Source organism: Myotis yumanensis, unplaced genomic scaffold (genome assembly GCF_028538775.1).
Source record: "Myotis yumanensis isolate MYYU_CA2020_CCGP unplaced genomic scaffold, mMyoYum1.0.hap1 SCAF_17, whole genome shotgun sequence".
NCBI lineage: Eukaryota > Metazoa > Chordata > Mammalia > Chiroptera > Vespertilionidae > Myotis > Myotis yumanensis.
The window spans coordinates 15077853-15091130 of NW_027223768.1; the positions used below are offsets into that span (position 1 = coordinate 15077853).

The window sequence follows — 13278 nt, forward strand, 5'->3', positions numbered from 1 at the left end:
TTATGACCTACTGGAGAGAAACATAAAATAGACAAAATATATCTGTATATATCTGCACACGTACATACAGATCTATACACACATACATACATACAGATATACACACACATACATACAGATATACACACACATACATACACATACAGATCTATACACACATACATACAGGTATACACACACACATACAGATATAGAGAGAGATAGAGAGATACTGGTATGTCAGGTAGTGACAAGTGCTCTGCAGGAAAATAAAGCAATAGAAGCTTTCTGAGAAGGACAGGAGTGCGTGTATGAGCTCGCTCGCGTGTGCTAGTCATCAGAAAGGACTTCTCGATAGAGGTGACATTTGAATGAGTCAAGCGTGTACCCTGGGGAAGAGGGTTCAGTCTGAGGCTTGAAGGATACATTCCCTGACCCTAGAGCAGAGCTGGGAGGTTAAGGAGCATGGCGAAGGCCAGTGTGGCTGGAGAATGTGAGCAAGAAGAACATAGTGTGAGGTCAGGTTGGTGGGGGAGTGAAGGGCCAGATCAGGTAGGGCCTGGAAGGCACAGTCGGCCCCGGAATGTGACGGAAGTGTGACCGGGAGCCACTGGAGCGTTCAGTAAGGGGTCCCAGGGTCACATCTACAGGTAAGAGGAGCTCTTGGCTGTTGTGTAAAACACGGGGAGCTCAGCCCAGGTGGGAGGTGAGGATGGCCCAGCCGGGGGAGAGGCGGACGTGGGAGCGGGATACAGGATGGGGCTTGGACGCTGCGGGAGAGGAAGGACAGTCAAGGCGACTCCTGTTTTGGTCGGGCATTTCCTGAGGATTGGCTTTGGGTGGAATCCAGAGTGCGCTGGGCAGTGGTGAGTGTGGTGCAGTGGGGCTTCCTGGCAGGGATGCCCAGTGGGCAGTGGATCTGTAGTGTGTGGATGAGGTGAGACAGGGGCTAGACCAGCCGTGGGCAAACTACGGCCCGCGGGCCATCCGGCCCGTTTGAAATGAATAAAACTTAAAAAAAAAAAGACCGTACCCTTTTATGTAATGATGTTTACTTTGAATTTATATTAGTTCACACAAACGCTCCATCCATGCTTTTGTTCCGGCCCTCCGGTCCAGTGTAAGAACCCGTTGTGGCCCTCGAGTCAAAAAGTTTGCCCACCCCTAGGCTAGACACACACCTGCCAGTCCTCATCGGACGGTGCTCACAGCAGGGCTCAGGCACTCGGGCAGGTGGGGAGTCTCCTGTGAGTAAACCCACAGGGAGGCCGAGCAAACACCACCTGAGGAGGGGCAGGGGGAGTGCAGGTGGACACACAGGGGGCGCCCTCCCTGGCAGTGGACAGGGGTGTAGTTGCCTAGCTTCTGGGGGTGCAGGGAAGGCCTGGGGCCTAACTGCTCTGGGTCCCCCTTCCCCAGTCCTGTCCCCACTCCAGTCCTGGGCACATGCTGCCTGAGAGATACCTCGCTCTTCCCAAATCCTGAGCCCTCCTGGGTCCTGGGAGCCAACAGACGGACTTTTGGCGAGACTTCCGTCTGCGGGCACCTCCTCAGAGCTTCTTCCTCTGAAGAAACCCATCGCCACTCCTCCCCTGCGGTCCCGCCTCCACCTGTCCGAAGCCTCTCCCGTAACGTGGCTCTTCTCCTCCTTAGGAGGCTCTCCTCCTCTTTTTTAAAAAAATATATTTTATTGATTTTTTACAGAGAGGAAGGGAGAGGGATAGAGAGTTAGAAACATCGATGAGAGAGAAGCATCGACCAGCTGCCTCCTGACACTCCCTACTGGGGAGGTGCCCGCAACCAAGGTACATGCCCTTGATCGGAATCGAACCCGGGACCCTTCAGTCCCCAGGCCGACGCCTTTATCCACTGAGCCAAACCGGCCAGGTCCATCCTCCTCTTCTGTGATGCTTTACAGGCATGTGTACGCGGTTTTGAGAAACAGACACGTGTAATGAACCCCCAGGCTTCCCCGAGTCTCTGGAAGGATAGGGTTTGAGCGTCACCATGGAAAGAGCTAAAGATTCAAAACCAGACAGACCCGAGTTCAAGTCCCTGCTCTGCTATTTACAGGTTTGGGAGCCTGGACAGGCCTTTAGTCCCCCTCTCCCCATCCCCACTCCGGGCCCACTCCGGGGTGGAGATGATACCGCTACTTGGTTACCAGGAGGAGCGACCGCTGCCTGCACACCCCCCACCCTCTTCTAAAAGCACATACGCTAGGATGGGAATAAAAATAGACGAGAAGGTGCGGGTGGGAAGAAAGGAGGCAGCCAGCTGGTCAGGGGCAAGGCCCACCCCAGGCCTGGACATTCACAGCGATGCCCATCCCCGCTCCGAGGGCACTTCCTCCTGTCCCGGGACGAGCGTGCTTGCCCACCATGCACTTGTCTGACTCCGGTGCACAGCGAGGAAGAAAGATTCCTGTAGCAACTGAGGCCCGAACACCAGAAGGAGCTGCATTTTCACTGGGGGACCATAGACCCATCAGAAGGGACTGCTTAGATGTGCCTAACATGTTCTCCAAGATGGACCACAGCTGCTTTTAGCTGATTTCCAAACGTAAAGCAGGAAAAGGCCACAAATGGATGGATGTCCGTGGGCCTGGCCTGCCCGCTCCGCCACCCGCCACGCGCCTACACCGAGGCCCCGCACCCCGTCACGTCACAGGCCATGTCAGAGGGCCCTTTGCCCAGGGAGGAGTTTCACAGCACTTCCAGCAACACGGCTGGAGTTATCCACACATCAAAGCCAGCAGCACTTTGGAAAGTTCTAGGAGCTAACAAACTTTCTTGTCTGAAGACCCATGTCTTGGTCACAATGTTTAGGACTCAGAAAGCAGATCACAACCCCACGGTCCCCAAATCCGTTTCCACGGTGGTGCCGCGACTTTGGAACGTCGCTCTCCAGGGCAGCAAACCCGGGCAGATCCCACGTGGGCCGGGCCCCGGGCCCCGCCCCCCAGGAACAGCAGCGTGGGGTTCAGAGTCCAGTCTCGCACGTGGGAGTCCGCAGCCCGATGCCACTGTGCGCCCCCCGGGGGGCACGGGCCCTCCTGGGCCTCGATGAGGACACTGATGTCGGCCTTGGGGCGACCCTGTGAGTCCAGGCCTCTACGCTCCCCCGTGCCTGGTACTCACACAAGTGAAAGGGGGGCTGTGCCCTGGGTGGCACACAAGTGTCCAAGTCCTGAAGCGCTGCAAGAGTCAGAGGGTGGAGCTGCCGCTAAGCTGAGAAGGAAGCAGAACTTGGCATTGAGTGGTTAGATCAACGACAGCGCTCCCCGTTGAACTGGACTTTCAGGTAAGCAACAACTACCTTTTTAGTAGAAATAGGTCCCAAGTATTGCATAGGAGGTACTCATACCCCAAAAGTAGCCATTGTTTATCTGAATTCAAATTCAACGGAGCATGGCCTATTTTCATTTGCTAAACCCAATAAGCCTCAACGGGAAGAAAGGGTAGCACACATGGGCGGGCGGGAGAGGAGGGGAAACGTCCCAGGCCACGCGGAAGGACTAACACGCTTACCCCTGCCAGATGCTGTTGCTGAGCAACTCACCAGAGCACCATGGCCCCCCTTACACTTTACAGATGAGGGAACTCAGACGCGAGACCACTGCAGGTTGGTATCTACACCCTGGTCTGCCTCGCGCCTCAGCACCTGTGTCTCCTGGGGCGCATGGAGGCGGAGGAAAGGGCACGAGTGCCCACCTTCCTGTGAGAGCCACCCAGGCTCTGTGCCAACACAGCCTCCCTATTTCACGCCAAGGTCTGTAATTTTGTGTGTGTGTAATATATATATATTTCATTTATTTATTTATTTATTTTTTTAAAGAGAGAAAGGAAGGGAGAGGGAGAGAAACATTGCTTGGCTGCCTCCTGCAGCCCCCCACGGGGATCGAGCTCACAACCTGGGCAGGTGCTTTGACCGTGAATCGAAGCAGCCACCTTCGTGCACAGGACGACGCCCAGCCGCGTCCCACCAGCCGGGAGTGTGTGATTTCTGTTTGAGAGCTTGTTTATCTGAACACACAGCTAGACTCTCAGATCGCCACGCCCTTGAACATGTCCATTACAGGGGCTGCATTTCGGACGCCTTTGAATTATTCATAAGAATCAAGTGTTCCTTCCACGCTCAGCTTTGAGTGCCACCATACCCTCCCCAGAAACCACCACAGGGAGTCGTTCCTAGAGTGCCACCGCCCTCCATCAATTAGGTGCCAGGAATTTTCACAAGAAAGACAAATTTCCCACAGCCCACCTCGGCCCCTGCAAATGCTCTCCCCAAACAAAGGACTTCCTAACCAGAGAGACATTATGTCTACCGTGTATATATCAGAACTGCAATAAAATAAAACCACGTGTCCTTCAAATTATATTTTCAATTTCATTAATTCTAAATCCAGTGCAATTATGTCTAGACTCTGAGGCAAAATTCAAAAACTATAAAATAAAATATCTGAGTGTGTGATGACTTTTACCAAACAAGACCCCAGTGCAGGGTCTTTATTGTCTGCAAACCAATCCTCTTAAAAAAAAAAAAAAAAAAAGTTTAATTCGACAAATATTGACCGAGAACGGAGCTGTGGGGAAGACATCGACAGCCAGGACACAGTCCTCCCCGGGGCGTGTGACAGGGAATGGTCACATATTCAGCTACATTTCGGGAGAGAAGGAACAAAGTAAACATTGTAAAAGACAAAATGTCAGGAGGGCCCCGAAGAGGGAGTGAGCAATTCGCACTGCGGGGAGGCGGTTCCGCGCCAGCCGGAATGGATGACTAGGATTTCGACAGCTGGTGAGGGCCTCGCGGCAGAGGGAACAGCTTACGCGAAGGTAGAGAGCCAGGATGTGCGGGAGGACTCATCACCACCCTCTCATTTAGCAGCACGGCCACTGCACTATTCTCATTAGTAGATGTTGTCAAAGATCAGCGCACCCACTTGCTTCAGAAGTAAAAGTCACAAGCCTGCGGCACTGCCCCGCGAGGCCTTTAACTGATGATTTATAAGCGTAGTGTTGTTTTTTTAAAAGATGCTAATATCCCAGACCAAACCACCCTCCCAAGTCCTGGGCCCTTTACACACATTCCAGCCCTGGAACACACACCCTGAGCAACAACAGACGCCTTTTCTTGCCCCCCCCATCCTTGTCGGCTCCTCGGCATCGCTGCCTCTAAACTCCCTCGTTAACGCACGCTCCGGGCCACACATGCACACGCATTCCCGGCTCCCCATTCACAGTGCCAGACAGGAAACACATTTGCAGGATTTTAAACAATTTTAAAATGTGCCTTCAAATTTCACAACTTGCTCTACTCGCCCGAGGGAGGAACCAAGCCCCTTATATAAACACCACCCCGAGCAGGCCTGCCTCACATCCCACCCAGCTCTGGGAGCCTGGCTTTTCTAAGTGAGGCCCGGCGTGAGTTTGGGGGGGTTTGTTTATTTTGATTTTTTTTTTTCCTCATTTCATCTGTGTCTTCTGTGGTCGCTGGGTTTTCCCGTCATGTTTATGTTACATGCACTCCCAGTAGCCGGGGGAGGGGAGGCGTGAGCGGGTCTCGCTGCTCAGAACACCAGCCTCACCGCAGCCCAGGACACAACCGTGTGCGGGCTCCCGGTGCACCGGGGAGGAAACATCTCCAGGAAATCGTTTCCTGGCCTTGAGTCCAACAGCCCCTAAAACCAGAGCAGCTGCGGGCCAGGGACAGGGCTTCTCTCCGTAGCAGGGCCCCGGGGCACCCGAGGGAGCTGAGTGAGAGGGACCCATCCCCATCCCCGTGCCTCAGCCGAGTCCCAGCGCCTCTATCTGGAGGTCAGTCAGAAGAAAGTAGAGAGAGTTGTATTGAAATGGGAGTCCGGGCCCTAGCTGGTGTGGCTCCGGGGAGAGACCGTCGGCCTGCAGACTGAAGGGTCCCGGTCAAGGGCACATGCCTGGGTTGCGGGCTCGATCCGCAGTGGGGGGCATGCAGGAGGCAGCTGATCAGTGATTCTCTCTCATCATTGATGTTTCTACCTCTCTCTCTCCCTTCCTCTCTGAAATCAATAAAAATATAGTTTTTTTAAAAAAAGAAAAAGAAACTGGAGCCAGGAAGAGATGGGAACAGGCGGACAGAGGAGGTCTTGGTGTGTCCATGGCAGTTACCGGGGTCAGACACCCGCCCGACAGCTGGCTTTGGTGAGGGTCTTGGCCTCAGGGCCTGATTCTGAGCCGTGGTGGCTGAGTGCAGCCCCACCTGCCAGGGGCCCCGCCTGCGAGTGCTGGGGTGTGGCAGCTGCGTCCCCAGCACCCCACCCTTATCCTCAGCTGCCCTCGCCCGGGGCAGGGCTGGTCTCACTTTGCCCGAGCTTTCAGCAAAGGGACTGGCTGGGCTGCTGTCCCAGGAAGGGCTGTGGCTGGACATGCCCCAAGAGCCTGCTGACTGCCATGTACCCTCGGGGTGAAAATCGCCAAGCAGCCAGGAAGGGACCCCTCACAGGGCTGTCCTTGCTGGAGGGCTGAGGGTCTCCCCGACGGCTCCCTGGCGGAGTCCTCGCGCTCGGAGAGCACTCGAATCCCGCCACGGTACAGGGCAGGCCAAGGAAGCTGTCGGGCCTCGCAGACAGAAGCAGCAGGGGTGAAAACTGAAGAGCTGAGCCCTAGTCCGTCTGGCTCAGCGGATAGAGCGCCGGCCTGCAGACCGACGGGTCCCAGGTTCTACCGGGTTGCTGGCTCGTCCCCTGGGGATGTGCAGGAGGCAGCCAATCAATGATTCTCTCTCATCATTGATGTTTCTCTCTCTCTCCCTCTCCCTTCTTCTCTGAAATCAATAAAAATATATATCTTTTTAAAACTGAAGAGCTGAAACACCAAACCATCACATATGGAAGCACAGGCGGCTTTACTGGGAACCCCCAACAAAGGAGACAGGAGGGGAGAGGGAGATTCTGGCTGCCACGCCCCCGCCGGCAGAACAGCTGCTGCTTAGTGACACACCCTGACGAGTCCACTGAATCACCCTATGGGGACCATCAGCAATATTTGAGGGGAATTTTGCAGGGGACTGGAGGCCCTCTGTCAGCAGGTAGGAGCAGGAGCCAGTTGAATTGGAATTCATTGCTGCCACTGTGAGCCCTCTGCAATAAAAATCATAATAATCCTGTGTAATAAAGAGCTAATATGCTAATTAGACTGAACAGCAGAATGACCATCCGGACAGCCTTCCGGATGAAGCCGGGGATGAAGCCGGGGCTGCAAGGGCCGAGCCCCTGGCATGAATTTCGTGTATCAGGCCTCTAGTTACCATTATAATAGCGAATCCCAAGGTCTTTCCTTACGCCAGACACACAGCTTTCCTAAGTACCTTACATACATCATCTTACTTCATCCTCACCATGATCCTTTGGGTGGGCACTATTATTATCAGCCTCATTTCATAAATTACAAAACTGAGCCCTGGCCAGGTAGCTCAGCTGGTTAGAGTGTCATCCCCAAACACCAGGGTTGTGGGTTCGATCCCCAATCAGGGCACACGCAAGAATCAGCCAATGAATGTGTAAATAAATGGGACAACGAATCTATGTTCTCTCTCTCTCTCGATCTCCCTCTCCCCTCTTCCTCTCTCTCAAATTAATTTTTAAAAATTAAAGAAATAGGCCCTAAAAAAAAAAAGAAAAGAAAAGAAATAGGCCCTGGCTGGTGTGGCTCAGTTGGTTGAGCACCGTCCCAGGCACTCAAAGGTCACTGGTTTGATTAGAGTCAGGATATATACCCAGGTTTCGGGTTCAATCCTCGGTCAGGTGTGTATGAGAGGCAACTGATCAATGTTTCTCTCTCCCTCCTTTTCCCTTCCTCTCTCTCTCAAATTAAAAATCATTTTTTAATTAAAAATAAATAAATAAATGAGGAAACTGAGTCCCAGCGTCACAGCCTAGTGAGTGATGGGGCTGGGCTTTCAATCCCTGATCCCTGAGTCTGTTTCCAAGCCCAGGCTCTCGGCTGGGGGTGGGGGGGTGGGGGGTGTGTGTGGCTGCAGCACCAGGTCACCTGGGAACAGGCTCCTGTGACCTCCTCTCAATACCTCAGCCCTCCCACCGGCTCCCTACCTGCCCGACTCTGAGAAACAGCTGCTCCCCTTGGACAAGAGGGACTCCCGCCCACTTCCCTGAACCCCATCCCCCCACCTTCCTCGTGGGGCCTATTCCTCCATTTCCCCCTGCACCTCCAGCCTTTCTCCCTGGGAACCTCCTCTTTATCGACAACTAGGCCCCGGTTCTGCTATTCAGAAAACGTCTTCCCTCCATTCTGAAACCTTCTCCAGTATCAACCTCCCTCAGCTGACACCTGCTTGTTTGCTTACCCATCTTCCTTTCCCTGTTCTGGGGACGAAAACCCAATTTTCCTTGGGAAACCCTCATCCTCAGTCCACCTCTCAGGTGCAGTAGTGAGCCAGTGCCCTGAGCCTGCTGGCCCCAGGGCAGCAGCCCGGAAGCAGGGATTGCTTTGGGAATGGGCGTGTGGCCCTCGCAGGACAATGAGAGTCCTCAGGATCTGGCCGAGGCAGCGGAGGGATTCTCCTTCTTCTGTGACGGCCGAAGCCTGAGCCTATGTGTGTTCTCCTTTCTGACAAACAGCAACATAAAAGACATCCAAACCTGTAGATCAATTGTTTTAATCCTCACCCGAGGATATGTTTGTTTGTTTGATTTTGGAGAGAAAGGAAGGGGGAGAGAGAAAGGGGGAGGGAGGAAGGGAGAGAGAGAGAAACATCAATCAGTTGCCTCTTGTACGCATCCGACACAGGATTGAGCCCACAACCCCAGCATGTGTCCTGACCGGGAATCGAACTGGCAACCTTGTGGTGCATGGGACGATGCCCAACCAACTGAGCCAAACTGTCAGGGCTATAGGTAATTTTTTTTTTGATGTAACATTTTATTCACAATATCCTTTAATATTTCAAAAGCTTTTTAACCCACTTAGAGTATGCAATTCAATGATTTTTAGTGTATTCATGGAACCATTCAACCATCGCTACAATCCATTTTAGAACACTTTCATCACCCCCAAAAGAAAACCCATATCCATTAGCAGCAATCACCATCTTTCTCTAAGCCACCCAATAGGCAACCTCAGCAACAGGCAACCACTCATCTACTTTCTATCTGTATAGATTATAGGTAATTTTTATAGGAGTTTATTTGAGCCAAACTGAGGACATGCTGAGGAGCAAGAACTCAAATGCTCCGGAGAATAGCAAGTTTTGTAGCTTCTTTTAGGCACTCGAAATTAAGGAGGTGACATAGGAAGATTACATGGAGATGGGAGAAAGCAAGGTAGGGACTGGATTACAGGGTAGTTTACAAGATTATGCGCTTTCTTCGGGTTGATACTCACTTGCAGGAGTGTTACCTCTGGTATTCCCAAGGTGTGCCAACCTGGATGCACAAGAAGGATGGACAGGGTGGCTTAAAACCTCTCACGACAGAAGTAAAGGCCTGGGACGTACCCACCATGACCTGCCCAGCGAGACATTTATGATCAGATCACCCTGGGGGGTTACTTCCCATCGAACCCCTTCTTTCCTGTCCACACAGATACACCTGGTCCTCTCACTCTTTTGTGATTCCCGCCCGGCTCCGTGCAGGCACTCTGTTGGCAACCAGCTCTCCACTCTCTCATGTCATCCCCGGGCCTCAGGTCCAGTTCTCCGTTCCATCTCCACACCTTTAACTCAAAGCTCAGTCCCAGGCCCAGCCCCGAAAATGCATCTTTTTGACCCATTCTCCAGGTAACCCCAAGCGCTGTAACCTGCAAAAATAGAACCCCCTGTCCTCCCCCCAAAACATGCGATGCAATTAATTGTAGAAAATAATACAAATGGCCCTGACTGGTTTGACTCAGTGGGTAGAGCATTGGCCTGGGGACTGAAGGGTCCCAGGTTCGATTCCTGTCAAGGGCACATGCCCAGGTTGTGGGCTCGGTCCCCAGTGAGGGGCATGCAGGAGGGGATCAATGATTCTATCGATGATTCTCTCTCATCATTGATGTTTCCATCTCTCTTTCTCTCTCTCCCCCTTCCTCTCTGAAATCAATAAATATATATTTTTTTAAAAAGAAAAGAAAAAAATACAAATGGAGCCACTTTAACACGGCTGCCAGCTCAGAGGAACTGCCTTGTATGTCTTACTCCTCAAACCTTTGGAATGTTAAATGGGGCGAAATAATCTTCGCACTGGGCCTAAAGCCGCACTCTATCCCAAACAACTGTTCGCAAAGATAACAAGAAAGCAGATAGAGTGATTACAGGCCTGAAGATTAAACGCATTTTTTTGGAATTACAATCACTATGTTAGTTTGTATACAGACATTAATCTCACAGGGTGATCTGATCATAAATTCCTCACTGGGCAGGTCATGGTGGGTAGTCACGTCCCAGGCCGATTACTTCTGTAGTGCAAGGTTTTAAGGCAGCCCTGATTTGTAGAGAGAGGGAGAAACATCGATGTGAGAGCAAAGCATGAATCGCCTGCCTCGGCACTGCCCCCACCAGGGGGAATAGAACCTCAACCTCCTGGTGCACGGGAAGATGCCCAACCACCTGAGCCACACCAGCCAGGGCAGCCTATCGCTTCCTTGGTGTAAAAGGTAAGGTTCTTCTTGCCTTAAGCAAGCCCTGTCCTTTGTTTCTGTGCATCTAGGTTAACACACCTTTGAAAGGCCGCCTTTCAGCCTGGGCGGTGTGGCTCAGTGGTTGAGTGTCGACCCAGGAACCAAGAGGTCAGCTGGTCAGGGCACATGCCCAGGTTGTGGGCTCTATCCCCAGGAGGCAGCAGATCGATGATATTCCTTTCTCACCGATGTTTCTCTCTATCCCTCTCCCTTCCTCTCTCTCTAAAGACATATTGGGGGGTGGGGGGGAGAAATGCCACCTTTCGCCATCCTTATAAAGGTTGACAACTCTCTGCAGCGGTTCTCAACCTGTGGGTCGCGACCCCTTTGGCGGTCGAACGACCCTTTCACAGGGGTCGCCTAAGACCATCCTGCATATCAGATATTGACATTACGATTCATAACAGTAGCAACATTACAGTTATGAAGTAGCAACAAAAATGATTTTATGGTTGGGGGTCACAACATGAGGAACTGTATTTAAAGGGCCAGAAGGTTGAGAACCACTGCTCTAGAGAGTACATAATCTTAACTATCCTGTAATCCATTTTCCGCCTTGCTTTCTCCCACCTTCTTGTAATCTTCCCTCCTTAATCTCAAATGAATAAAAGAAACTGTAAAAGTATTATTATCTGGAGCATTTGAGATCTCCCTCCCCAGCATATATCCTCAGTTTATAAACTCTTATAAAAAACTAGTAACCCAGTGCACAGATTCGTGCACATTGAAAGGAAGTTAATTAGAAGGTGGCTGGCGGGGCGGGCCTGGGCTAGATGGGCCGGACACACCCTGGAGCCAACCTCCTGAGGTCCCGCCCCGGTATCTGGTATCTGCAGAGTGAGCAGGTCCCTCCAGCAGGTGGGGTCCCTCAGCCTGGCCTGCGGGGATCGGGCCGAAACTGGCTCTCCAACATCCCCCGAGGGGTCCCAGAGTGCGAGAGGGCACTCTGCAAAGTTGCTGTTGTACAGGGTGTGGAACACAAATGCAAGTGTGCAGTAAACCAGATTCGAGGCTGACAGTGCCCCAGCAACAACATAACCCACAGCCGAAGGTGGAATTGTACGGCCCCGCAAGAAATCAGGCTCCCTCCTCTCTGGTTTCAGGGTGCGTCACCCGAAAACTGCAACTGCCAAGTCACTGCAGCTCAGCAACTCCTGCACTGAACATCTGCCCCCCTGGTGGTCAGTGCACGTCATAGCAACCAGTCAGGCAGTCAGACACTTAGCATATTAGCCTTTTATATATATAGATATCTATAGGTTTGAATATTTCTTTTCTTTTTTTAAAGCAAATCTCTTTTATTTAGTTTTTTTGTTTGTTTGTTTGTTTTTAGAGAGAGAGGAAGGGAGGAGAGATAGGAACATCATTAATTGGCTGCCTCCTGCACACCCCCTACTGGGGACCCAACTGGCAAAAGTCCATGCTCAACCACCGAGCACACCAACCCGGCTGGCCATTTCTCACATCAACACTTCTACTGATGTCATTGTTCCCCTTTCCTTTCCCATAAACACCCCTTGCCTTTAACTCCCAATCAGAACACTACTGGCTTTCGGCCTGAGTCTGTGCTTCCTGATTTGGATCTCAAATAAATGCTTGCTGCCTCTCACTTTGGCCCTCATTGTTAAGTTAACGTGATCTTCCCAGTCTCCCAGGCTTGCGCTCTTGGCACCACCGCCGACTCACTCTGCACCCGTTCAGGTTCTGTCTGGCCAGTGACAGAGACTGACTCGAGGTCACTTAAAGCAGAGAAAGGATTTTCTGGACGGAAACCCAGTAGTTGACACAACGGGTGGAAAAACTGGGAACCTCCCTTGGGAGATGGGCAGGGACCAGGTCGGGGGCGGCCAGAGCTAGAGCCAGGGCCACGGGAATAGTTACTGGGAAATGGATTCTAAACTCCCACAGCTGAGCCCTCCCTGTGCGTTTGGAGCCCTGAGTGGGAGCATCTGTCCGACTGAGCTCCAGCAGAAAGGCCTGGAGAGCAAGTTAAAAAAGATGACCTTTTGGCTAATGCCGCAGCGGTCCCAGATGTGTCTCTTGCTTCAACAGTGTTTGGACGGAACAGACCCCGGGACGCCCCTTCTTCCAGCCTCCGCACCCTCGCCCTCCTTTCCAGTCACCACCTTCGGCACCACCTCCGAGACCAGACACGGTTTATTTTTTCTACCTTCACTCCTATTGCCAAACAACACACCTTCACTCCTATTGCCGAACAGCCACGAGCTCCCAAATTCATCAGAATTACTCCACCGGCTGGAGGCTGCCGTGGACGCCCGGCCAGCCCGCACCTGCGCGCCCGCACCTACCTCTCTCCCCGGACGAGGTGGCTCCGGAGGGCGGGGGCCGCCTTTTGCTCGAGTTGGTGGAGAAGCACGAGGGCGCCCAGCGCCTTGAAGCTGTGAAACCAGCGCGGTGGATCCTTCTCTTCCAGGACGAGCTGCCGCCGCCCCGAGAGGAGCGGGCACGACTCAGGGCCCTGCGAGCCGCCCGGCCTCGGAGAGGAGCTGAGCCCGGCCCTTCTGGGCCTGCGGGCCCCGCGTGCTCCCCGCAGACCCTCAGCTCTGACTCCTGCAGAACCGCTTCCGGGGAGGAGGCGAAGCTCATCAAGAAGACGGGCCCCACCTGCCTCCCCTCCGCCACC

General features: G+C 52.8%; 1 long non-coding RNA gene across 1 annotated transcript; it reads left to right on the forward strand.

Annotated features, from left to right (window-relative positions):
- The first annotated feature begins 3066 nt into the window (after positions 1-3066).
- LOC138996058 (uncharacterized) lies at positions 3067-4333 on the forward strand. The gene is made up of 3 exons (XR_011468723.1): positions 3067-3282; positions 3519-3603; positions 4060-4333. It is a non-coding gene; the product is annotated as an uncharacterized lncRNA (long non-coding RNA).
- Positions 4334-13278: the final 8945 nt, after the last annotated feature.